The sequence below is a fragment of the Schistocerca nitens genome, chromosome 8, assembly GCF_023898315.1.
Source record: "Schistocerca nitens isolate TAMUIC-IGC-003100 chromosome 8, iqSchNite1.1, whole genome shotgun sequence".
Lineage (NCBI taxonomy): Eukaryota > Metazoa > Arthropoda > Insecta > Orthoptera > Acrididae > Schistocerca > Schistocerca nitens.
The window spans coordinates 21735150-21761321 of NC_064621.1; the positions used below are offsets into that span (position 1 = coordinate 21735150).

The following is a 26172-nucleotide window of genomic DNA, read 5'->3' on the forward strand; positions in this document are numbered from 1 at the left end:
GTCGTCTGCTGCAGTTTAGTCACTGATCACTTAAAATCGACAGAGGATCTCGCATTTTCGACATACCTCGCAGTGGGCACTTGCTCCGCGTTACACATTAACGGGATTTGTGAAGTGATCCACCACGTATGTGAGTCACATATAACCGAGCCGGCAGCTGATGTGGCAATACTGAAGTGACAGGTGACAGGTGTCAACTAGCAAGTAATTTTAATCGAAAAAAAGTCGCGCGTGTCCAGGTACGCCCCCACTGTCTCCTCTCTCTGTCCTAACCCCCTCATCACCCCTTCCGCCGGCTTTCGCTTTCTCCTTTTTTCTTCTCTCTCTCTCTCTCTCTCTCTCTCTCTCTCTCTGCTCTGAATAACATGCTAAGCGCGGTCGGACAGTGATAAGACAGTCTGAATTGAGGAGAACAGCAGTTCAAATCCCTGTCTGGCAATCCGGATACCGATGTTCAAGGCCAAAGTCGGGATGATTGCTTTGGAGAGGACACGTTGGATTTCCTTCCCCTTCCATCCCTAACGTGAACTCGTGCCCCCGTCTCTAGTACCCTCGTTGTCGACGGGTCGTTAATTAAAGTGTCAGTCTCTGTTCATTTTCACACAGCAGTTTGAAGTTTCGCAGTGGATTACGAAGTGACGACTAAAAGTGCTATTGGAATAGTAACTCGGGATCTGAGCTAATGTGAAGGAACAACCAGAGTTGCGCTCTACCAAAACTACGGTTCGGTAGTTTCGCTACAGTACACAAATGACGTAGTAAAGGGTGGGATTGCCGCTAGTGTTGATAGTACTGACACGGAAAGAAACGTAAATGAACGTGTGTGTGTGTGTTAGAGAGAGAGACAGAGAGGTACTGAGAGCCAACGACTTTTCTTTGCGTTTCTTTGTTTTGCACATAATTAGAATCGCATATCATGCACTGTTAGTCCATTGAGTATTTTATATCCTTACAAAATATAAATTGCATTTTATAAGTAATAAGAATTAGTTGCCGCGTAACTTCTGCGCTTTTATGTAACCAAACCAATTACTTTTGATGCAAGTACAGCTTACATGCACAAACATAAAAGAACCTATATAATTATTGTTGTTGTTGTGTACTCAGTAGAACTTTCTTCTTCTTTTTCTTTGATAAATGCGAAAGTTGTTTATGAATAATAGAAACTTGTTTTATGTAAGCTCGATGAAGTAACGAAGCTATGTTTGAGAAGTTTTTGGTTTGCGTTTTTCTCATTATCTTTTTTAGAAAATTGTGTTTCCTAGCGCGGTATGATAAATCTGTATTTTCATGTGTTCTAGAACATTGTTTCTCGTTAAAAATCAACAATTTTCGAAAGAAAAACAAAATTAAACATTGACAATTTCAATTTTGCTATAAATGTTGTTTATTTTTAAGTAAAAGACATTGAGTGAGGATATATGGAATATTTTGGTTCTACAGTTTCTAGATGGATCACCGCTTCCGGTTTCTAGGGGAACCTAACAAGAGACTGATCACATACGTAAACAAAGCGATCGCAGTGAGGTTACGCCCAATACGTATGCAAACCACCTAATATACAGATTACGCTGTTACGATCTTAACTGACGAAAAGTAGTCGGAAAACTGACGTAGCCTACGCTTGCTTACGATAGCCTACGGTAGCCTTGGTAGTTTTACCCTCTGGAAACAACTTACAGTGATACTGTAGCAGGACCTGTGCGGAAAAATGTTATCGAACTGGACATGCTTATGTTACCACTTTATAATGTGTACCTACCACCTACGACATTCGTAACTGTGAGAGTGTAGTTTGTACTAAACTTGTACTTTTTTTTCGTCAGTCAGGATTCTCTCAGCTTTCATGTAAATATTTTAGTAATTTTCGACTTCAGCTGATAACACGAGAATTAAACATCGTGAATTGAAGATGCAACCCTACTGGAAGCATTTGGAGCCCAAAGCCACGTGACATTTTCAGGTGCAACGAGAATAGCGGCGATCGTCGAAATAGTTTTTGAGATTAATGGAAAAACGGCTCTGGGTACACTTGCTGCTAGTCAGTATCCATTACGTATAATGGCTTTCTTCAAAGTGCTACATAAACCAAGCGTCTGTGTAGGTGGTTGGGCAGGATGTGACTTTGCTTTGTAAGACCAGAATAATTTTTTTGTAAACGAATAGTTATGGGGAGTACATCTGCTATCCCGTACCTCTCTCTCGGTACACCCTTAATTAATGACACAATCGACAACTAAGTTTAAAAAGAGTGAATTTTTGTTCATGAAGTGTTCCTTCTAAGTGAAAGGAGTAAGGGAAGTCAGTTTACTCGGTGCTGTTTCGCCTCTGCTGTGCCGTGTACAGCGTGATCAGAACCATCCTTCATATCGAACGATAGCTCTTCCTTCATCGGTTCTCCATTAGTGATTAATTAACGTTGGACTATTGCGTTATATCAACAAGCAGCGTAATAAGTGCATAGCTCCCCTCTGGGCTATCTGGATGTGGAATCGTCTGGATAGTTACAGTCACGCCCACCTTACCAGATAACTGCACACTGACCGCTTCCAATACACCTACGGTGCAGCTGTAACAATACTTGTTTGCGGATTGAAACAGTACAGTTCACAGGCCATTTGCTCACAAAAAAAGGCTCTGAGCACTATGGGACTTAATTTCTGGGGTCATCAGTCCCCTAGAACTTAGAATTACGTAAACCTAACTAACCTAAGGACATCACACACATCCATGCCCGAGGCAGGATTCGAACCTGCGATCGCAGCGGTCGCGCGGCTCCAGACGGTAGTGCCTAGAACCGCTCGGACACTCCGGCCGCCACTTACAAAAGTCACGGACATTATTTATAAAGGTATTTTTGAAAGTTTTCGCACTACACTGTAATATACGATTTACGATTTAATTATACTTAGCTGTACGAATATGTCATCAAGTGTGTTGTGAATACTGTATTAATCGTGAAATCTTTGATACGAAAACTAAGATATCCCGTTGTGGATGTATATCGATAGCATGAAATCCGTCTTCTCGTCTCAGAATGCAGAATTTATTTCCGCTGACGTGCAGTGGTTCTAATATTACATCATGCTATGTTAGAAGTGCCATCTTCTTGGCTTATTCAGTTTTGCTTTTTGGGCATTAGGTAACTGACTAATGCCGAAGAAGGAGGAGATAAGATACCGAATAACAAAGTATCGATCTAAACGTCAAAGCTATAAAATATTGTCCATTTCACAGACATTTTTTATCACCTGGCAGATCCAAAATATAACTTCGTCCCCGATCGCTGTCTTTCTCTGTCTACAGCGCCTCGGTCTAGTTGGCAGGAAGGACGCGCAGTTAGCACGTAGCGCACCGTAACTTTAATATCAGGACAACGTGGCGACTCGCCATTGTCAACCCTGTGTACAGGACAAAGCATTTGCGCTACATAAGTTGTTGGACAATATGTCTGTGGGCAGTTACGTAGTATTACGATTTGTAATGTGATTCTGAAGGTAAGGTGAAGCCATCGTCAACCGGCACGTCGGCGCCACCACCACAGTGTTTCATTAGAGACGCCCCAGCTAGACGTGTTACGCAGTTACGTTCATCTCACCTGCCTTACTCGACCGGTTAAGCGAGGTTTTCGAACAACAATGCATGTCGGCATTTTTCATATTAACAAACGTTGCCAGAGAGAAAAGTGACAGATAAAAATTCCCAGGGCTGACAAAGTATCGAAGCCCAGACATTTTTATCAATTATTTGGCAATTTGAGCCCAGCTACATGGTAGCCTGGATATAGTACAATGGGTGAAATTTTATCTATAAATTGCGCAGAATCCTTACTGAAGCAATAAGAGTCGAAGGACACGAAAGAGGAGCAATTGTTGAGAAGGAAGTGAGACAGCATTATAGCCTGTCCCCAACGTTATCCAGTCTGTACACTGAGCAACCAAGGAAGGAAGCCAAGGAGAAATTCCCTAAAGGGAATTAAAATTCAGGGAGAAGAAATAAGAAAAAATAGGTTTGCCAATGACACTGTAATTGTCAGAGACGGCAAAGGATTTGGTAGAGCAGTTGCTTGGAATGTGTCTTGAGAAGATAGTGTAAAATGCATATCATCTGAAGTAAAATAAGCGCAATGGAATTTTGTAGAATGAAATCAGGTGGTACTTAGGGAATTAAGTAGGAAATGAGGCACTAAAAGAAGTAAATAAGTTTTGATTTTTGGGCAATTATGTAACTGACTAATGCTGAAGAAGGGGGAGATAAAATGCTGAATAACAATAGCACGAAACGCATTCCTGAAAAAGAGACATTTGTCATCGCGGAACACAGGTTCAGGTTACCTGCCTGGACAGCCGTGCGAGCTTCCACGCCGCTTCCAGCATTCGGAACGGCGCGCCGGCCCCGGATCGAATCCGCCCAGCGGATTAACGACGAAAGCCGATGTGCCGCTTTTTAGACGGTTTCCCACACCCGACTAGGTGAATACCAGGCTGATACCCGCCTACCCTCTCAGTTACACGATTCGCAAACATTTGGAAAACGTTCGCACACTTTCGCACGGATAACACTTAAGTGCAGTCAACTGGGGTACAGAAATTCTGTCCCGCAAGGTAAACAGGTGGCGACGTGAAGGGCATCCGTCCATGCTCTGCGCAGTACGGGACAAGGGCAAAAGAATAAACTCGAAGAAATATAAAGATGCTACGAAGTGTTTCCTGAAAGTATTTATCTGGAATGCAGAATTTCATGGAAGTGAAAGGTGGTCGATAACAAATTAAGAGAAAAAGAGAATAAAAATTCAGAGAAAAAGAGAATAAAAATTTATCACTACAGAAGAATGCTGAAGATTTAATGGGTAGGTCGAAGAACCCATGAAGAGATACTGAATCGAATAGAAGAGAACAAAAACTGGTGACAGAATTTGACTAAAAGATGGGTCGGCTGAACGGTCACTTCCTTAGGCATCAAGAAATTGTTAATTTAGTGATGGAGGGTCTGTAATCGTACAGAGATCGCATTGCTACACCAGAGTTGGCAACACGAGTCGATACCACAAGCTGTAGCCAGGGCTCGCTGCAGTCGGCAACGACGTACGGGGGGCGCTGCTCCAGTCCACTCCTCCCCCCTCAGCACAGCAGCGCCCTCCAGCTGACATCAGTGTAGTGCCCGGCTTGCTACACCTCTGCCCAGTTCGTGGTCTTATCTGAGGGAGTTAACATCATAGTACAGGACCAACGTAGTACTTAAAGTTTTTGATGGTCCTGTTCGTTGAATTGTGGAACACTGTACTGCAAGAAAACAACTTATTAATCTCTACATCAAGTGATACCTTGCTACCCAGTACTCCTGTGGCAAAGAAATGTTTAAATATTTTATTCATGTATGTGATAAAGTGATCTAAAATTTCGTGTGTTTTAGTGTGATGAGCCAGAGCAATCAAACAAACCACAGTTGTGCCCAGACGAAAGTAATTTCACCTGGTCGCAACAGGGCGAAGTTTAGGAGAGGGAGGCTAGGTGCTAAAAATGTAACGAGAGAACAAGGCTTGAGCACAGTAAGCAGATTCAAGCGGATGTAGGCTGCAGTAGTTACGAAGAGAGGAAGAGGCTCGTACACGGTAGAGTAGCATGGAGAGCTGCAGCAAACAAGTCTTCGGACTGAAGACCGCAACAGCAGTTTTGTGATTTATATTCAGCTGGATTGACGATGTATTTGGAATGTGCCTCGGAATTTTCCATTTATATTTGTACACGATCTAACAATAGCACGTCCATGATCATACGTACAGTTGAGACGTGCCCGTAAGGTGAAATTGGTCACTAGTGGCAAGTGGGAAGTAAAAACATACCATCGCTATTCGCAGAGCGAGTTCCGATCGGTCACGAAGTCGAAACCACAGTGAAAATCAAAAACTTTTAGTTGCAGTAGTTGACTACACCTTGCAGCTACTTCTCTGTATAGTCGCTTCTCCGACTTAGGCATTTGTCGTAGCGTCGTACCAACTTTCCAGTACCCTCGTTGTAGAAGGCATCCGCTTGTGCTTTTCGCCAATACTCTACACTCGCCTACAGCTCGTTGTCTGTGTCAAATTGTCGTCTTCATAGCCAGCGGTTCACGTGAGCAGGAAGACCGCACTGCAGTTCCTTCTCTAAATCCTCGCACAAACGAAAAAATGGCTGACATCGAAATAAGTGTCCAAGGAATAGAAAAGCAACTGGAATCACTCAACAGAGGAAAGTCCACTGGACCTGACGGGATACCAATTCGATTATACACAGAGTACGCGAAAGAACTTGCCCCCCTTCTAACAGCCGTGTACCGCAAGTCTCTAGAGGAACGGAGGGTTCCAAATGATTGGAAAAGAGCACAGGTAGTCCCAGTCTTCAAGAATGGTCGTCGAGCAGATGCGCAAAACTATAGACCTATATCTCTGACGTCGATCTGTTGTAGAATTTTAGAACACGTTTTTGCTCGAGTATCATGTCGTTTTTGGAAACGCAGAATCTACTATGTAAGAATCAACATGGACTCCGGAAACAGCGATCGTGTGAGACCCAACTCGCTTTATTTGTTCATGAGACCCAGAAAATATTAGATACAGGCTCCCAGGTAGATGCTATTTTTCTTGACTTCCGGAAGGCTTTCGATACAGTTCCGCACTGTCGCCTGATAAACAAAGTAAGAGTCTACGGAATATCAGACCAGCTGTGTGGCTGGATTGAAGAGTTTTTAGCAAACAGAACACAGCATGTTGTTATCTACAGACGTTAAAGTAACCTCTGGCGTGCCACAGGGGCGTGTTATGGGACCATTGCTTTTCACAATATATATAAATGACCTAGTAGATAGTGTCGGAAGTTCCATGCGGCTTTTCGCAAATGATGCTGTAGTATACAGAGAAGTTGCAGCATTAGAAAATTGTAGCGAAATGCAGGAAGATCTGCAGCGGATAGGCACTTGGTGCAGGGAGTGGCAACTGTCCCTTAACATAGACAAATGTAATGTATTGCGAATACATAGAAAGAAGGATCCTTTATTGTATGATTATATGATAGCGGAACAAACACTGGTAGCAGTTACTTCTGTAAAATATCTGGGAGTATGCGTGCGGAACGATTTGAAAGGTAAGGCGGGTATCAGGTTGAGATTCATTGGGAGAGTGCTTAGAAAATGTAGTCCATCAACAAAGGAGGTGGCTTACAAAACACTCGTTCGACCTATACTTGAGTATTACTCATCAGTGTGGGATCCGTACCATGTCGGGTTGACGGAGGAGGTAGAGAAGATCCAAAGAAGAGCGGCGCGTTTCGTCACAGGGTTATTTGGTAACCGTTATAGCGTTACGGAGATGTTTAATAAACTCAAGTGGCAGACTCTGCAAGAGAGGCGCTCTGCATCGCGGTGTAGCTTGCTCGCCAGGTTTCGAGAGGGTGCGTTTCTGGATGAGGTATCGAATATATTGCTTCCCCCTACTTATACCTCCCGAGGAGATCACGAATGTAAAATTAGAGAGATTCGAGCGCGCACGGAGGCTTTCAGACAGTCTTTCTTCCCGCGAACCATACGCAACTGGAACAGGAAAGGGAGGGCTTGGGTGGCTTGCGGAGTATAAATGTAGAAATGTAGATGTAGATGAAACTCAGGACGAGCGAATTATGAGCTGTGTTGTCGGTGATCAAATACTTCCCATCGAAAAATTGCAGGAGCATCTTCATTTTCATTGCCCCTGCAGTGTGCGGCCGAGAATTGTCATGAAGAACGAAACGCGTAACAGGTATGTTCTGTGGGCTGCGCGACATGAGGCGAAACCTGTCACCAGGCCCTCATACTGGGCGGCAGACATTACTTTCAAGGCATCTTTACGTGCTAATTATGCATACAGAAGTGCAAAGAGCAACGTGCGGCGATCGACGTACATGCTAAAGACACTACCCAGCACGCCTGTGCAAAACTTCATCGGAGTTTCACAGTGGTTTCCATTTCGCGAGGGATCGCAACTTACTTTCCGAATAGATCTCATATAACAGTCAGCCCTTGCGAAGCCATGACTTCTTTCAATCGGTCTTTGATGGCTGTAGACACAAGATTTATTTCGCTTCTAGCACGATGCGTCGCACACATTAATATGAAAACTTTGTATGAGAGCGTATGACGTAACTGTTCCTTTAATATAGTGAAGTCTGCGACATGCTCGATGTGTGTTTCAGAGTACCTCAACGTCGTAGCGGGAAGTCGTCAATACGTATACAATATGGAAAAGTGTTTTTGATCACATGTTGTAGTCGGATCCACCGATTATGTTTGATAAAACGCGAACAGTATCCACTGCATGAGCCTACTGGGCTTCTGTCATCAAGGAAGCCGTTGAGATCGAAATTTGTAACAACAACAACAACTTTAACCGGAATAGCGGCTGTTCTTTCAGTGGTTCATGGAAAGGGGCACTTGATGCTGAAAGCCAGCAGAGGAGTAGTTGAGTCATGGAGCATCTGACAAATGAACATCGGTACCAGTGTTCTTCCATCACAGATATCTGGCCTACAGAAACTCGCACTCTACATTTCATACATTGAGGAACAATTATGGGTCTTAAATGTGTCCCTGCTGGCTCACAGTCATTCTAACTAACCATCGCTCTTATCTTTCTTCAAGGATGCTGAGCGGTATTTCTGTTGTGTTTGTGGGATTACGGGGAGTCACGTAAATTTCATTCGATCTTAGGATATTTTGTCGTAATAGATTCGTCTGAATCTGCAGTTTTCCTCATGTTTACTAACTGTAGTTTTGGTGTTGTCCACGTAGGAGGTCTCATGAACACCAAGGACTTTCCCATGGGGCAGCTTTTAGAATCCAGCGCAGAAGTTTATTTTGAATTGGTTGCTATCTGTTTAGTTGGGCCGTACGGGGAATGCCCCAAATTGAGCATCCACATAATAATAATGCCAGAAGTGCTATGCCTTTGTGCAATGTTATTCTTGTTTCGAATTTTAATTCATTGCTGACAGAAAGGGGGCCATTTCCTCAGAGATGTTAAGACGTTTTGTTCATTTTTCTGTCGTGTGATCTTTGGCAAATAAGAGATGATCTAGTGTTATTCCCAGATATTTTGTTAGACGACTAGGGAATAAAACGGTTCTGAGAACTGTTTTCTAGTATTGTAAAGTTCTGTAACTTCTTCAAAATATAGTTGGTTTGCGTCAAACAATATTTCAAACACAGCCTGTCACCCAAAAGCGGCTAATTTTTCGTTCATAACAGAGAATACATTAGCGACAAGAAAATAAAACGTTTCATTCCAAAGGAATTTGTTGCCAAAGGAACTGGAAACAAGCACATCTTGTCTGCGTGTGGTGTGCAGAGGTTCTCTCGAAAAGGCCTGCCTCGCTCACGAGCGACAGACCGGCACGCTCATTCGGAGAAGACACGGCTGTGTGGACGCCTCTGCGGTTTCACCGTCCTGCCACCTGTTGCAGCTCTTCATTTGACTCGAAAGCGTTTCCATCCGACGGCTTCTCTGCTCGCGGCTGCAGAGCACGTTAATTGCTACGAGATGGTGTGACGAATTAACTGACTCGAAAACACGCGAACTGACGAATTCTCACAGAAGGATCGGTTATTACGATTACTGGGACGCTTGTCTAGTAGCAAGACATATGTCTCGGCAGTTAACATCGTCTGAACCTGACTGCAGTTAGGGGTAGCTGTTGGGAGAACCAAAGTTCGTTACGCAGCTGTCTCCGTGCTACAGAGCGTTGTACGAAGCGTGATCCCACTGTAAAAGAAGCTGGTTGTCGAGATCCTCTGTAAACGTGCGAGGTGTATTTAACACTAAATTCTTCTAGAATCTTCATATATAAAGGATGCCCTAAGCCCCCCTATTCTAACTCCGACTTTTTGCTGTTGCAGATGGATTAAAAAGAAACGCGAACTGACTGTAATCGACCCTGCAAGTGGAGTAGAAAAGAGTTTGGCACCTGCAATAATTTAATTTGATAAATAAGTTAAATAAAGGAAAGTTTCATTAACGTAGTGAGAAATGATAGGGTTGCTCTACCGATTAACAGAATGAAAGTTCTGTCCAAAATAACAATATGATTTATTATTACTCAAAATAATAAACAAAAACACATGAAACATTTACAATACATCAAATTGGCTCAAATTGGATACTCAAATAAATGCTGTGAAGGTGAAGTTGTCCCTAAACTAGATTGTGACATTTATGACGAAGTGGTATGTGGAGCCAATTCCTTGCAACTCAAGTCTTAAGAGAGACACACAGCCAACCCAGCATTAATTGCTGCTACATTAGTGAGAACTCAGACAATGAACACCCAAGACAGATCAAAGTTAGAAAAGACAAACAGGCGCGCTCTGCTGAGCTCGGATTATCACCTAGCAAAATTGCCTGCTTTGCTGGTGCTGCGGACGTACATTACCAAGCTGTCTTCTTAACTGCACGGACACGATCTGGCATACCGGAGGCGATGGCTGGTTGCTTCGACGTCCCGTCGTGGTGATGATAATGTCGCGAGTATAGCCCGAAACAAATTATCCTGGCCTGGTTGTTCCACACTAAAGACTTCCTAGCAATACAAATGCGCCTCTGAGGGAGACGAAGAAGGCTCGCCACACAATCACTGACGGTACAGTGGTTGATTTTAACAATAGAAGTCACACAGTAACTCCGATACAGTCAACTTTAGGCAAAACTGCTCAAGACAGACAACATAGGCCTCTTGTACGCAGAACGCTCAATTACCAACTGTATTCGGAAAGTTACGTTGAAGTCGAAACTTCAGCAACTTCGTCAAACAGTTACAATTAAATAAAAGTATATTAGACAGCCAACGGAAGGCAGGCTGTCCAGAGCAGCGAGAGCTCAGTCTTGTAACCTACTCTGACCGAAAGGCGAGAGCCGCCCCCCCACAAGAGCACCCGTACAAACCGAACACAGAACATTCCCGCCCCCACGACAGTGGCCGTAGTTAACTGTTCCAATCAGCAACTCGAAAACCGGCGGAAAATTCCACTCTATTGCCGGAGCACTACCAGTCCACCAATGGAGATTCTTGGCGCCAATTTCTGCGCCGATTTTGCTACGTCACGGAGCTATGCCCTGAGCAAGCCAATCACAGTTACTATACGGCAGAAAACGCGGGAATTTGCGCGCCAAGGCTGCTTGGGAACACAAGTCATTCCCACGCCTCGCTGGTAACCTGCCAGAAAGTGTTTTCGCTAAGTTTCTGCGAAGTAACGGAACCTCTAGCCCAGCCGCTACTTCAGGCCCCTGCGGGCGTGTCTTTTGACAATGTCGGCGTCTGGAAAGCATTCACTCGACTCCCTCACACCCGTCGGCTTACCCTTTCAAGATCAGCAGAGCCCGCCTGTCACCGGTCCACCTGGGTGACGAGAGACGCTGCGTGGGAAGTCCACGTGTGAAGGAATAGCAACTTTTTACTGCATGCAATTAGAGAGGAAGATCGTAAGATAGAAATATGAGAGGGGGCTCATGCCACCTCTCAAACGCCTACCAGCCGGCCGTTTTGGCCGAGCGGTTCTAGGCGCTACCGTCTGGAACCGAGCGACCGCTACGGTCGCAGGTTCGAATCCTGCCTCAGGCATGGATGTGTGTGATGTCCTTAGTTTAGTTAGGTTTAAGTAGTTCTAAGTTCTAGGGGACTGATGACCTCAGATGTTAAGTCCCCCAGTGCTGAGAGCCATTTGAACCATTTTTAAACGCCTAACATTCCGATTTTGTCAATAAAATTGTACCTCTGTGTGGACATATTGCTGATACGCTTGAAAATCTCATGTCGTATCCTGCTGAGATGTCTGTATCATTTATTCTCACCAGATGATAGTACAAAATACGAAAGATATTACACGTGTGATAGAGCTGCTGGGGCACCCGGAATGATTTTCTCGACTGCTTACGCCTCGGCTGCTTCCAAAAGACGTGTTCTGGATCCGCAGAGTTCATGTGGCCTCGTGCAGCCGCTACGACTGAGCACTGCACGGCGGGCGCGTGGCGGCTGGCGACGCAGCCTGCAGACACGCTACGGCTACGCAGTGTTGGCTGGAGCGCGCGTCCTGTCAGTAGCTACACGCCACGCCAGTGCCGGCAGGCCAACCGTAGGCTCTTCCCCAGCCTGGCTTCCTGCGCAGTTCTTGTTTCTCCTGTTGTCTTCGGGGTGGACCTATTTTTCAAAATATTTTCCACCAAATTGGTAAACGTAACGACTTTCGAAGTCGAAAAGTAAACTCACTAAAATATTAGTTACGTCCATAAGAAAGCATGCTGGTCTCTTTGGGGCGTTGTTCTAGAAATACTACTAGGCAGACATATCGCTTTACACTTCTGCCGCAAGTGAATTATTCTGTATATGCCAGTCGGTTGTACCTAATCGACGTACTTAGATGGGTCGACTTGGAGTCGTGACAGAATGGCAGCAAGGGCCTATAGTGTTTTGTCGTACCCGTGACCAAACAGTGAATGAAGTTGCCCCATTGTTTTCTGTATCGACGCCTTCTGTTCAGTGTGTTGCAAGGAATGGCGAACCCAACTAGCAGCGATGAAACAGGGCGTATGAAGACCAGCGTTAAAAACACCATAAGCGACAAGGACTCGGGGATGAGTGTTGAGTCATGTCAATAAAACAACAGTTTCAAGGCCGACGCGAATTGCCGTATAGGTCAATGCAGGGCCATCACAATGAGTTTCCGAACGAACATTGCTGGCAATTGGAGTCGAGTGGCTCGGAAAGGGCCGTGCTCACATCGGCACACAGAGCTGTGGTAGCCGACGAGTCGCGTCTTTCTCCCTGCACGCACTGACTCTGGCAACAGATGGCAAATACTGCCCTGGGGTACGTTGTGCGACGAGTGCTCGACCCGTTCACGTAGTTCTGTAAGAGTTGTCGGTTGACGAGTCGCACGAGTCACTTCTCATCCCGTCACATCCCACACGTGTTCGGTCGGAGACAAGTCCAGAAGTCGTACTCGCCAAGGAAGATGCTGAACATCTTGCAGAGCACGTTGAGTTTCACAGAAATAGCATTATCCTGTTGGAACAACGCATCACCTTCCTGTAGCAAGAATGGCAAAAGAACGGGTCTGACAAAATTCTGAGCGTACCGAGCACTAGGCGCACACGACCGCCACCTGCGTGCAGGCAGGACCTGAGGACGTGCTTTCGTGCTGAAGGCCACGGCGCGCCGCCTGACGTCACCAGTCGATGCCGTGGCGCGGGTGGCAGAGCTCTGCACGCCCCTAGTCCATTGCTGACAACTGGTCCGCAACAGCTCGTGTTGTGTTTACACGCTTGGGCTCACTCACAAGCCCTCCTATCTGTGCTATGGTAGCTGTACGATCTGCCACTGCCACTGCTGCCCGTACAATACGACGACCCTGGCGACGGTCTGTCCTATGTGAATGGCCAGAACATCGTCTACAGGCGTGACAATGCTCACGTGACCTCTAATATCAGCGTCGCTGCAGAATTGCGCAGCACATTCAACTTACGTGGCAATTCTCCGTGCTATCTCGCCACTCGGATGAAATAATGATGATGATGAGATTAGTTTTTAACGTTCTCTCGACAACGAGGTCATTAGAGACAGTGCACAAGCTCGGATTAGGGAACCATGGAGAGGGGACTCGGTCGTGCCCATGAAAAAGGATCCATCCCGGCATTTGGCTTAAGCGACTTAGAGAAATCACGGAAAACCTAAATGTGGATGACCGGACACGGGTTTGAACTGCCGTCATCCCGAATGCGAATCCAATGTGCTAACGACTGTGCTACCTCGCTCGGAACGTCACACTTTGCTCCCTTTCAAAGTCGCTCAGTTAGCTGTAGAAAGCATACGTGCGTCTCCTTGCCATGGTTGTGTGCTTGCTTCAGACATTTGCACCACACTGATCTTTCTGCTGTGAGCATTCCATATTAAGGATAGAAACAGATACGCTATTTGTAGGAAGGTGACGTTGAAACCATTATCTATTTCAACAATTTCATTCGTCGTAATGTGAACACTCACACCTCGCAGATGGAAAAAATATTGTACATCTACGGTACTATCACCCACGTGGCATACGCCGTCATCGGTTCAAAACTGACGTCGACTTCCCAAGTGAAATAATTTCCTTTTTTCCGGTTGTATACATATGTTTACACGAAAAGGTACGAAACGTTGTAATGGCAAAACCGGTTGATATTTGCATGTGCCGCTTCGTGATAACGAAGTGTGACGTCTAGGGACGTGGGAGCAGGTGTCGTCACCTTCGCTTTAAAAATTCAAAGTTGTGCTCTCAGCAGGCTAGGTGATGCTCACCGTCTTTTGTGAGGTCCGAGATCTGATGCTCATCGAATTCCTCGAGAACGGCAGAAACCACTGGTAGTGAGGTGTACTGTAAAACATCCCGCGGACTATACAAGACCATCGACAGCAAACGGCTCGGGCCGCTAGCGGAGGGAGTGATCCTGCTCCACGATGACGCGTGTCCACACACCTCCAAGGTCACACAAAGTGTAATGGCAAAGTTCAGGTGGCAGCAGCTCGAGCATTCGCACTAAAGCCCCGACATGTCGCCCTCTGGCTTCCATGTGGTTGATCGGCACAGAAAGCGTCTCATAGGACGCACTGGATGACTGGCTCGTGTCACAGCGCCCCCCCCCCCCCCCCCTCTCGCCACCCGCCGGGTCCGGAGGTTAGAATAGGACCGAGGTATTCCTACCTGTCGTAAGAGGCGACTAACAGGAGTCTCACACGTTTCAGCCTTTGTGTGATGGTCCCCTGTAGGGTTTGACGATTTTTCAAAATTTTACCGAAGAGCGAGCCAATTGAGGAAGGGCGCCTTACATGGTGCATCGTGTCCATCGTACCTAGAGATCTTTAGCCCACATTCTCGTCGTCGCATCGCAGTCCAGCTCAGTCTCCATCTGTTGGGCGAGGACACCTTCCTGGGTGCGTTTTCTACCATGCACTATGCAGTGTCATATTCTGTGCCAACGATGACCGTGGACTTTTTTGCACCTCATATCCAGCATGGGGCCGCCATGTACCCTGTCGGTTGTAGCCCCCTGACAACACAGGGATCGCTCTGCTGATGCCTGCGCCGTTAACTCCCCACGTATGCCGAGGAGTAAGATGCCCGTCACCCTGTGGCTTCGGGACTCCCGGCAACGGCCATCCTGCCAGGCGGCCTTTGCTGAGGCTGGGTGGCGCCCGTGGGGAGGGCCCCTGGTCAGAGTGGCTGGCATCAGAGCAGATGACGTCCGATGAAGCATACCGCGTCATCACTTGCCGGTAATCAAACACCAGCAATCTCTAAGCGTTCCGAGTCTCAGTACAAAGCAAGAAAATACGACCCTAAATCATTTCCCCTCCCTGGCCACCCAATGGGAGGAACGCCAGGCTAAGGATGGCAGCGAACCTTATTCACCCTGGTACGTCGTATGTACGAGAACTGATGGGGACTCATTTGTTTCGATGAAGCCACAGTTTTTTGTAGAGCATTTAGAGGACAAGTTTGGGGAGGTGGAGGGCTTGTCCAAAACGCGATCTGGGTCAGTCTTGATAAAAACAGCAACCTCTGCCCAGTCATAGGCTTTACTCGTTTGTAACAATTTGGGGGATGTTTCTGTTACCGTCACGCCACATAAGAGCTTAAACATGGTCCAGGGTATTGTATTATACAAGGACCTTCTTTCGCAGCCCGACGACGAGCTGCGCGCCAGATAAGAGCGCGGCGAGGTGTTCATTTGGTCCGGCGCGTTCATCGGAGTCCGAGAGATAATCAGGTTGCCACCGGTGCCTTCATCTTGGCCTTCGAGGGCGACACCTTACCCGAGAAGGTCAAGGTGATACTCTACCGCTGTGATGTGAAGCCATATATCCCTCCCTCAATACGGTACTTTAAATGCTGGAAGTTTGGCCATATGTCTCCCCAATGTACTTCCAACGTCACACGTCGAGATTGCGGACGTCCGTCACATCCCCATACTCCATGTGCCCTGCCTCCCATCTGTGTCAACTGCAGAGAGCATCATTCAACCTTGCTCGCCACACTGCAGGATTTTACAGAAAGAGAGGAAAATCATGGAACACAAGTCTGTACTGACTTGAATATATATTCCACAGTCATCTTCTTTTGCAGTCTGATGATTAACTGCGCACCAACCTACAACGACGAGGTGTTCACTTCATCCATCGGGGTCCGAGGGTAATCGGGTTACCACTGGTATCTTCATTTTGGCCTTCGAGGGTGACGCATTACCCGGAAAGGTGAAGCCATATATCCCTCCCCCCGATGCGGTGTTTTAAATGCTGGAAGTTTGGCCATATGTCCTCGCAGTGTACTTCCAGTGTCATGTGTCGAGATTGTGGACGTCCTTCACATCCCAATACTCCATGTGCCCCCTCCTATCTGTGTTAACTGCAGAGAGCACCATTCCCCTTGCTCGCCAGACTGTAGCATTCTAGAGAAAGAACGGAAGATAATGGAATTTAAGACCCTGGACTGCCTGACCTACACTGACGCTAAGAGAAAATATGAGTGCATACATCTTGTGGCTATGACCTGCTCACACGCTGCCACTACGAGTACAGTTGTAGCCCCAACAGTTCCGTGAATTCCAGTCGGCTCTTAGAGCCAGAAGGCTACACCTGCCCACTTGGTGGTGGGGGGCACTTCCCCCGCTGTTGCTCCCACACCACCTACCTTGGGAGCACTGCTCCCCCCCCCCCCCCCCAACCATCAGGGATACCAGTCCCCACTTGTCAGCCAGAGAAGCGTATGTCTTCTTCGGCTCCTCTCGCCAGGAAGGGGTCCTTGGGTCACTCCCTTCCCCGGCTTCTGCTAGTGGGAAAGATGACGCCCGCCAGTGGCTGGTCGTACGGCTTCACACTCATCCTCAGTCCTGGAGACTGACTCAGTGGAGCCCGCCCAGCCAGACACACCCAAAGAGCAGCGAGAAAAGCCTGAAAAGAAGACCCCCAAGGCCAAGGAAATTGCGGTGGCACCCATACCACCACTACCTACAAGCTCTGCGTCTGGGGATAAGGTGGAGATTTTGGCGTCCGCTGAGGACCTAGATCTCGCCGGACCCTCAGACACAATGGATATAGACTACTCAAGCAATAAGTCGGTGTCAGCAGGTGACCCTGAGGCGTAAACTGCCTCATTGAATGTTCCATGCTTTCCCAGTCTCATGTCATCCTCCGGTGGAATTACGACGGTTTTTTCCACCGCCTGGCTGAGCTACAGAAACCTGGTTCCTGGCAATGCGGACCCCTGTCCTCCGCAGCTATAAGGGATATTACAGGAACCTTAGCGACTAGAGTGTCAGGTGGAGTTTGCGTTAAACTCTGTAGTGAAACTCTGCTCCTTCAAGCCTCTCTTGAAGCTGTGGCTGTCTGAATAAGGACGACGCAGGAAATAACTGTCTGCAATATATATCTTCCTCCAGATGGTGCAGTAGCCCTGAGTGTATTAGCTGCACTGATTGATTAACTTCCTAAACCTTTCCTAGTTTTGGGAGATTTTAACGCCCATAACCCCTTGTGAGGTGGCAACATGCTTACTGGCCAAGGCAGAGATGTCGAAACTTTATTGTCTCAGTTCGACCTCTGCCTCTTAAATACTTGGGCCGTCACACATTTCACTGTGGCTCGCAGTAGTTACTCGGCCATTGATTTCTCAATTTGGAGCTGAAGAGGATATGACGACCTGTGTGATAGTAACCACGTCCCCATCTTCCTGTCACTGCCCCAGCGTCAGACCCACAGACGCCTGCCCGCACGGGCTTTAAACAAAGCAGACTGGGAAACTTTCACCTCTTCAGTAATACGGTAACATCGTTGTCATGGTTGAGCATGTGACAACAACACTGCAGCAGAAAACGCGATCCATCGCTCTTTAGGGTGCCCCCGGTGAAAGGCGGTCGCCAGAAGTCGCTGAGGCATACATCACCTTCCCAAGTCTGGGCAAAGATCAAACGTGTTTTTGGGTACTAGACCCCTACAGGTGTTCCCAGTGTTAACGTAAATGGCGTGTTACCTATCGATACAAACGCGATTGCTGAGCACTATGCAAGAGCCTCTGCGTCAGAGAACTACCTCCAAACCTTTCGCATCCTGAAACGGTGGATGGAAAGGAAAGTCCTCTCGTTCGCTGCAGGCCACGGTGAACCCTATAACGCCCCATTTACAGAGTGGGAGCTCCTCAGTGCCCTTGCACATTGCCCTGACGCAGCTCCTGGACCAGATCGGATCCACGATCAGACGATTAAACATATCCCATCTGACTACAAGCAACACCTCCTCATCATCTTCAAACGGATTTGGTGCGATGGCGTCTTTCCATTGCAATGGCAGGAGAGCACCATCATTCCGGTGCTTAACTCCGGTAAAAACCTGCTCTATGTGGATAGCTATAGGCCCATCAGCCTCACCAACGTTCTTTGTGAGCTGCTGTAAATTACGGTGTGCTCTTGAGCTCTGTGTACTGACTCCTTGAGCAGCCTACAAACTATCGACCAGTGCTACCCTCGTCATCCTTTGGCAGCGACCATCCAGGAGTCCATTTATGCCCTGGAACGGTCCAGTCGTTCAGTGGTGTTTGTCTGGGCCCCAGGAATCCGAGGCAATGAGCTTGCCGACAGGCTCGTCAAACAGGCTACGCGGCAATCGCTTATGGAGATCAGCTTCTCTGAAACTGACCATTGTTCAGTATTACGCCGCAAGGTTTTGCGGCTTTGGGAAACAGAATGGCATAACCTAAGTACGCACAACAAGCTGCGTGCCATTAAGGAAACTACGAATATGTCGAAGACCTCCGTGCGAGCCTCTCGCAGGGACTCCGTGGCTCTCTGCCGGCTCCGCATTGGCCATATGTGGCTGACTCATGGTTACCTCCTCAGTCGCGAGGACCCACCTCACTGTTGCTCACGAATGAAGCTCGTCCACCTCCTGCTGGGCTGCTCACTTTTAGCCGCTCTGCGGCCGATTTTTAACTTACCCAGCACCCTACCTTCGGTCTAGGGCTACAATACCTCAACAGCAGCTTTAGTTTTACGTTTTATTCGTGAGATTGAGTTTTATCATTTGCTCTAAGTTTTAGCACACGTTCTTTGTCCCTCTCTGTCCTCCACCCTAGTGCTTTCAGGGTGGAGGTCTTAATGTGTTGCAGAGTGACTGGCTTCTCGTTTTTATCCTCATGATCAGCCAGCCATGGTAACCTGCTTTCTTGTTTTAACCTCTTCTACCTGTTTCTTGCGTCTTTGTGGTTTTATTGTTCCCTTCTGTCCATTTATGTGTTTGCTGCCCTTCAGTCGTTGTTGTGGTTTCTCCTCCCATTCTGTTTTGCGTTGTAAGTGTCATTGTCACCTTTGTGGCATCATTTCCTTCGGAACAAGTGACCGATGACCTCGTAGTTTGGTCCCTTCCCCCCCCCCCCCCCCCCCCCTCTTTTAAACCAAGCAACCAGCCATCCTGTCACGGCCACAGGTATTACGGGGATTCGGGAGGACGACGGTTCAATCCCGTCTCCAGCCATCCTGATTTAGGTCTTCCGTGATTTCCCTAAATCGTTTCAGGCAAATGCCGGGATGGTTCCTTTGAAAGGGCACGGCCGATTTCCTTCCCTAACCCGAGCTTGCGCTCCGTCTCTAATGACCTCGTTGTCGACGGGACGTTAAACACTAACTACCACCACCACCAGGTATTACGGGAACAGGGAATCCGTCGGCTCGTAAAACAATGTAATAGTGTTGCTCACGCCTCTGGTGATTACTTTTGAATAAATGCTTCAATTATACCCACAGTGTTGTTTTGTATGTTTTCTTTTGAACACTCCTCATATATCAGTAAAGGCCGGCCGCGGTGGTCTAGCGGTTCTGGCGCTGCAGTCCGGACCCGCGGGACTGCTACGGTCGCGGGTTCGAATCCCGCCTCGGGCATGGGTGTGTGTGATGTCCTTAGGTTAGTTAGGTTTAAGTAGTTCTAAGTTCTAGGGGACTTATGACCTAAGATGTTGAGTCCCATAGTGCTCAGAGCCATTTGGACCATATATCAGTAAGGTATGATGACCAAAGAAAGATCCATTCTTCCAGTGTGGATGCACTCCAAGGCTTATATCTTGTGGAAATCCGATCCAGTGACACTGGGGTTAATGTGTACGTGACACCACACTAGCAGTATGTAAGAAGCTGGGAATGCAAGTCGGATGGGACGCGTGTTCGGATAGACGATGCAACCGCTCGCATTAAGCAGAGATCCCGATCAGCAACAGATTTCTAAGTGTACCATCGATTCGTTTCGATGTCCAAATGTGACTAATGTCTTCGAAAACGTGTGAATCATCCGATATTAGTCCCATAGAAGATGCCCGAGGCGATTTGGGAACTGGGTGAAACGTAGCAGTCAACATCTACACAGTGTGGTAAACCTACAGGATCTAGTTATCAGTGGGTGCCTTTAGCCGGATACTGTATATCTGAAGATAGGACTGCAGTAATACAGACTCACCAAAAGCGCCCCATGTTATTTTTATTTTATTTCTTTTGCACATTGTTTTAAACTGTTATTAATACAAAAAATTAACAATTCGTTTTATGTCTTTACTGTTTATTGCACATTTTCTTTTCACTTCTTTGGTTATAGTGTTTCACAGTAGCGACGATGAACAAGTGGTCATGGCTCCTTAGGTATTAATTTCAGAGTCCGTAGTTCCACAGTTACTGGACGTTTTTTCCTTGTCTGGTTCCGTATCACCATATGGAAAGTTGCCTTCCGTGCAATCTCAGTAATAGCCGTACCAGTACATGTATGAGGCGCCGGCGCCCGTAACTTTGAAGATCTTTAGCGCCGTTGTTGACTTTTATGAACATGGCTCCCTATGCAAAATTTGATCTACTAAGTCCTCTCTACAACCTCTAGAAGTGTGTAAGATGAATTGTGAAGCACCCTGAATACTACTTTAACGTTATTATAATTGATTTTTATTTTTTATAGGAGACTCCTGGAGTCAAAGGCTTCCTTGAAATCTGTCACATTTGGCGATCGTGTTCTTTTCCTCCTACGTTCTTTGGTAGTCTATAGCCATGTCGTCGAAGATGACCATACCGTAGTAACTTCTTCCTCTCAAAAGCTTCTTCCACTTCTATCATTTCTCATTTTTGACGTTGTCTGATCTTCAGACCCCAGGCCAGACTTGCTCTTTTGACTTCATCCATACGTTGTTGAAGTGTCTCTGGAAACAGTAGACTCCCGTCGTCACCATAGTTAATTTCCTTCTTCGTTACTTATAACATTTATGTACAATATTCTGCCTCAGTGTGTCACTCTGAACGAAACAATTTAAAATGTGTAGGGGCGCCGTTAAACTGATGTAATCTTAGCGGATAAAGTATTAGTCACGTCGGTCGCTTTGCAGCGCCGTAGGTGTTGCATGGCTGGTGTCTCAGCCGCTTGACAGTGAAGTGCTATGGACGTGCCAGTCAGATACGTAGAGCGGCGTGGAGACGATGCAGAACGGCAGACGTGAGCTGTCGTGTTTGGACGAGCCCATGACCACTCTACGTGTCCGACATGTCTACAAGGAGTGGCATACCACTCACAGACACGTAACGTGGCCCACAAGAACGATCGTAGGAGGGACCTAAGCGACGTGAACGTTAGGCGAGCGTCACGCCTTGTTAATGACAATTATCGAACTGTCCGTCCTGAAATCACACTACAGTTGTGTCAAGTTATCAGTAAGAAGATTAAGACACTCCAGCGGTCTCGGTCTATCATGAATTTAAAAATACAACATGTTTTGGGAACACATCATCCCGTTATGGGATAAATGAGTACTGGAGAATTTTATATGTTCAACAGTGCTTGTTTGCTTCCTCCTTTTTTTCTGTGTCTGATGGCGTAAAACTGAAAAGATACGTCATAATATAGGGACAATATAGACAGATTTCTAATACGTTTGTGTTACTATGTGAAATACTGCGTAGTCATGATTGATGTTTTCCTTATCTGTACAGGGTGTTGCCGCAATGCTGTTACAGACTTTCAGGGATGTTGCAGAGGGGTAACCGTATCAATTTGACGCAAGGGACCCTACTCCGGAGAAGGAAAAATGGCTAGTAGACACAGGCTCTGAAATGCATAACATACGAGCTATGGAACGCTTTTACAGAAGAAGAGATGTGTTTCGTAGTAGCGAAGATGAAAGAGTGCTCATAGCTCTTACGGTAAGAGACATGTTTACTGGTCTCTTGTTCTTGTTTTGGTCCATACTATCACCTCTCAAAATATGGAAAGCAACGAACTTGCAGCAGAAGGCATGTTTCACAGTATCGAACATAAAGAAGTACTCATAGCTCTCAAGGTATGCATTTTAGAGCCTATGTTTACCCGGGTTCTTTGCTTCGAATTATCGTTCCTCTCATTTCCCTGAATATTGACCAAACCTCGTGAGACAGCCTGTATACTTCCATGAATTATAAATGACCGTGCATTCCGCTGACTTCGAAGGCATATGGGCTTCGCAATACGACAAATCGCCGAAAAAAATAGGCTAGCATATGAAACTGAGCTGACAAAGATATTCAATATTAGTCAGAAACTATACAGTCTAAGACGTTTGCGCAATAGAAATGTAATTTCAGCAGATTCGTCAATATATCATACAATATATTGGACAACCTTCAATCTTATCCATAGACGATTAGTAACATTGCACAGTATAAAATACTGCACAATATTATTGACAGTCTAGAGCCGCATTATACACGAAGTATTTTCGTTCACCTTTAAAAGGTGCTATGAAGGGCAGCTTGCTTTGAATGTGGATAAATGTAAGTTAATGCAGATAAGTAGGAGAGGCGTTACTGTAATGTCGGGGCGCAGTATTCGCGGTGTGCTGCTTGACTCTGTTGCGTCTGTTTGACATTACACAATATTTGGGCGTAGCGTTGCAAAATGATATTTACAGTCCCGTTGGCAGGTTCACTGGACCTTACAGTAGATCCGAATTTTGAAAACTTTCAGCGTGTGGTATGTAGATGTTGTGAAGTGTAGTACTAAAGTTTTATTAGACATCAAAAGCTCCGTGCTGACTTGCGGTGAGCCACAAAAACCGCCAAATGTTGTCATTTTTTCAGTTATCGCTTTATAATGTTTTTTACCTGCTTCTTACGACAAAAAGCACAGACCTTTGTTCTACAGTGGACAAAAGTATTTTTACACCAAATACTAACCAAAACACAGAGCTTCAACGGAACGGCAAAATTCTCAAATTATCAAAATAAGTGTAAGAAGAACAGACTTTTAACATTATAATTTTCAGCATTAATCTGGTAGGCAGAAGGATTTTCGATTCTACCTTTGGACTCGGTCGTTTCCTGTCCAGGGAGCCTTTCCTCAAATTGATAAATGTCCCACTCTCCATCACCCCTGAAGGTTTGTAACATCATCACGAATCACCTTGTAGAACGTAATAATGGGATCGTGTCTTTCCTAAACAGGCTACGTTTTAAAATCTGGTAAATCACACTTCTGCACAACTGGTGCATCGTAATCTCCATACTGATATAGATCGGAATTGCTGCCATTAGTGAATGTAAGTCCATCTGAGCCAGTTCAAATGTTCAAATGTGTGTGAATTCCTAAGGGACCAAACTGCTGAGGTTATCGGTCCCTAGACTTACACACTACTTAAACTAACTTAAGCTAAGAACAACACACCCACCCATGCCCGAGGGAGAACTCGAACCTCCGGAGGGAGGTCTGAACCAGTTTCTGAGCAAATGACATCAAACTGCTACATAGCCCCCATTTTTAGGGTTACGTGGCTCAATCTGTAAAGATGGAACCGTTACAGGGACGCTTTGTTGTCTGTTTGTCTGTTGAAAACCCTTTTTTTCAGAACTGGGTAGACGTACCAAGTTGAAATTTGTGTCGTATACCAAAGTCTATAAGCATTTGCCTGTGTAATAAATATAAGCTTCTAACGCAATGCAACCACAAGATACGGCCATTTAGGTCACATATTTTGATACTCACAAACTCACTCATCAAAGCCTTTAGGGTACTTTCCGTTGGCGTAGAATCTTGAAATTTGGCAAGAAGCTAGGTTTCGCGGTACAAGTACAGGAAAAAAAGCCGAAAACAGTAAATTTATAATAATGTCACACGAGAAAAATATTTGTTTCGTCATTTGTTAATAGACGTCAAACTTGAAATTAAAACCATCGGTAATCCTGGATTCAGGATAACTGGGTCCCAATAGTAAAAGTCAAACATTAGGTAAGGAATGATTTTACTGCTCAAGTGATGCGTTTCGGAGTTTGTCTGTGATCAGATATCCAGGAGCGATTTTTGCATAGAGTTATGGCATTTGAAGTTATATATGAAACAACTAGTTTGTGAATGTTTATTTCACATACAGCTTGAAACGTCACCTCTGCTTGCAGTAATCACTCTCGAACGTCTGAGATCGGTAAATTCCGAAACGCATCGTACGAGCAACAAAGTCATTCCTCGCCTGATGTTTGACTTTGACGACTGCGACCCAGTCAGCCTGAGTGGAGAACTACCAATTATTGTAAATAATGGTCTCCTGCCTCTTGCATGCCTTTTGTCACATTTATATTATTGAAATTAAAACGTTCTCTAAAATGTTGGAATTCTTGGGACCGATATCTTGCCAGGATCAGTATCATTAACAGGCAAAACTGGGCGACGTTCTCGATTCCCGGAAGGAATGAACTGTCTATTTACATGATTAACTTTCTATAGAACTCCCAGTGCGCCATTCGTCTCAGCACCTCGCCAGTTATTTTAATGTTAAGTTTGTCGATGGTTTCGTTGCTTCCACTCTTCACTACGTTTGCGAAACTCAGGTCATCTGGCTAACGGTACTGTTGCAGTTAATAGAAGTAAACTAACAGGGGAAAAGCCTTCAGATTCTACGGAAGCGAATGGAAAATTGGGTAACGTTGCTGTTTGCCGCACAATTTTTTGGAGAGCATTTGGGAAGGTACTTGCAACATAAAGATCGCTCGTGTGCTTGTGTTTACTGAACGGATATCGCTGTTCCGTTCAAACATGTTCGTATTGCCAGTAAACTGATCACACACTGAAGTTCATGTGCTCGAGTGCCAGTGGAAGGAACTAGAGATTGTTACTGAGATATGAATGAGATTCGCGAATTAACATCACTTAACTGACTGAATATTTCGATTTTCGGTTCTACAAATGTTATCATACTTTGCTCACTTTCACTTCACAATGTCATACGGAATTATATTTTAGTGTGTCCCTTCGAGCACCGCTAAATTTTTCTCTGTCCAGTAATACGAATCATGTGTTCAATAACTTCAAGGACCTCACATATATACTAATTACTGCTTCTCCTTATATTTATCCCTTAATGAAGTGTCATAATTAATACGTGTATCTCTGTTTCAAACCAACTGCTCAGATCACTGAATCAATACCTGGAATAATAATTATTTTCTTAGAGACTTAAAATCATTCACTTAGGTCAAGAAAAGTATCTGCTGTGTAGGATCACCCATTTTTAATAGCGTGGCAGCAACTACAGAAAGTGTAGGTAGTAATAAAGCCACAGTTTAAGAGATGTCTGAAGTAGCCAGTTGCTACTGCATTGACAGAGTTCTAGTATAGTCAGTTGAAGTGCTTATAATTCTCCACGTCACGTAATGTTAACGCTGTGTACTATTTGACCTCGGCACAGGTTCAACGAAGTAATGCGCCATGTGAAAGTAAGCCTTTAAATTGTTTTTATTTTGACGATGTTTGGCTACAATAGCCTGTGAACTGTATTACGGACGTCGGAATGTGTAAAGTCAACTGTTTGTGTTCAGCTTTATAAAATAAAGTGTAAATGGTACAAAACATCTGAAATTTATCGTTTTTCCCCACACCCTTGAGAAACATCTCATTTAAGATCGCGTCAATTCTTTTCTTAGTGCTTATGATCCGCATTAGTTTTTCCGAGATGTTCTACGTTCCTGGAGATGTCCTTATTGCGGGTCTACGAAATCGACAATGTGTAACTTGACAAAGCGGACAATATACCCAGCCGTAGCAGGGAGTGACTTGCCCGCACGGCTAGGTACAGCCACGCCCCAGATCAAAGTGTCCGCATGAGACG

At 45.7% G+C, this 26172-nt stretch overlaps 1 protein-coding gene across 1 annotated transcript in view; it reads left to right on the forward strand.

Moving 5' to 3' along the window:
- The window catches only part of LOC126199081 (growth arrest-specific protein 2-like), a gene marked incomplete at its 5' end in the record, with an annotated part of 263695 nt that overhangs the window by 90878 nt on the left and 146645 nt on the right, over nucleotides 1–26172 (forward strand). The window lies entirely within an intron of this gene.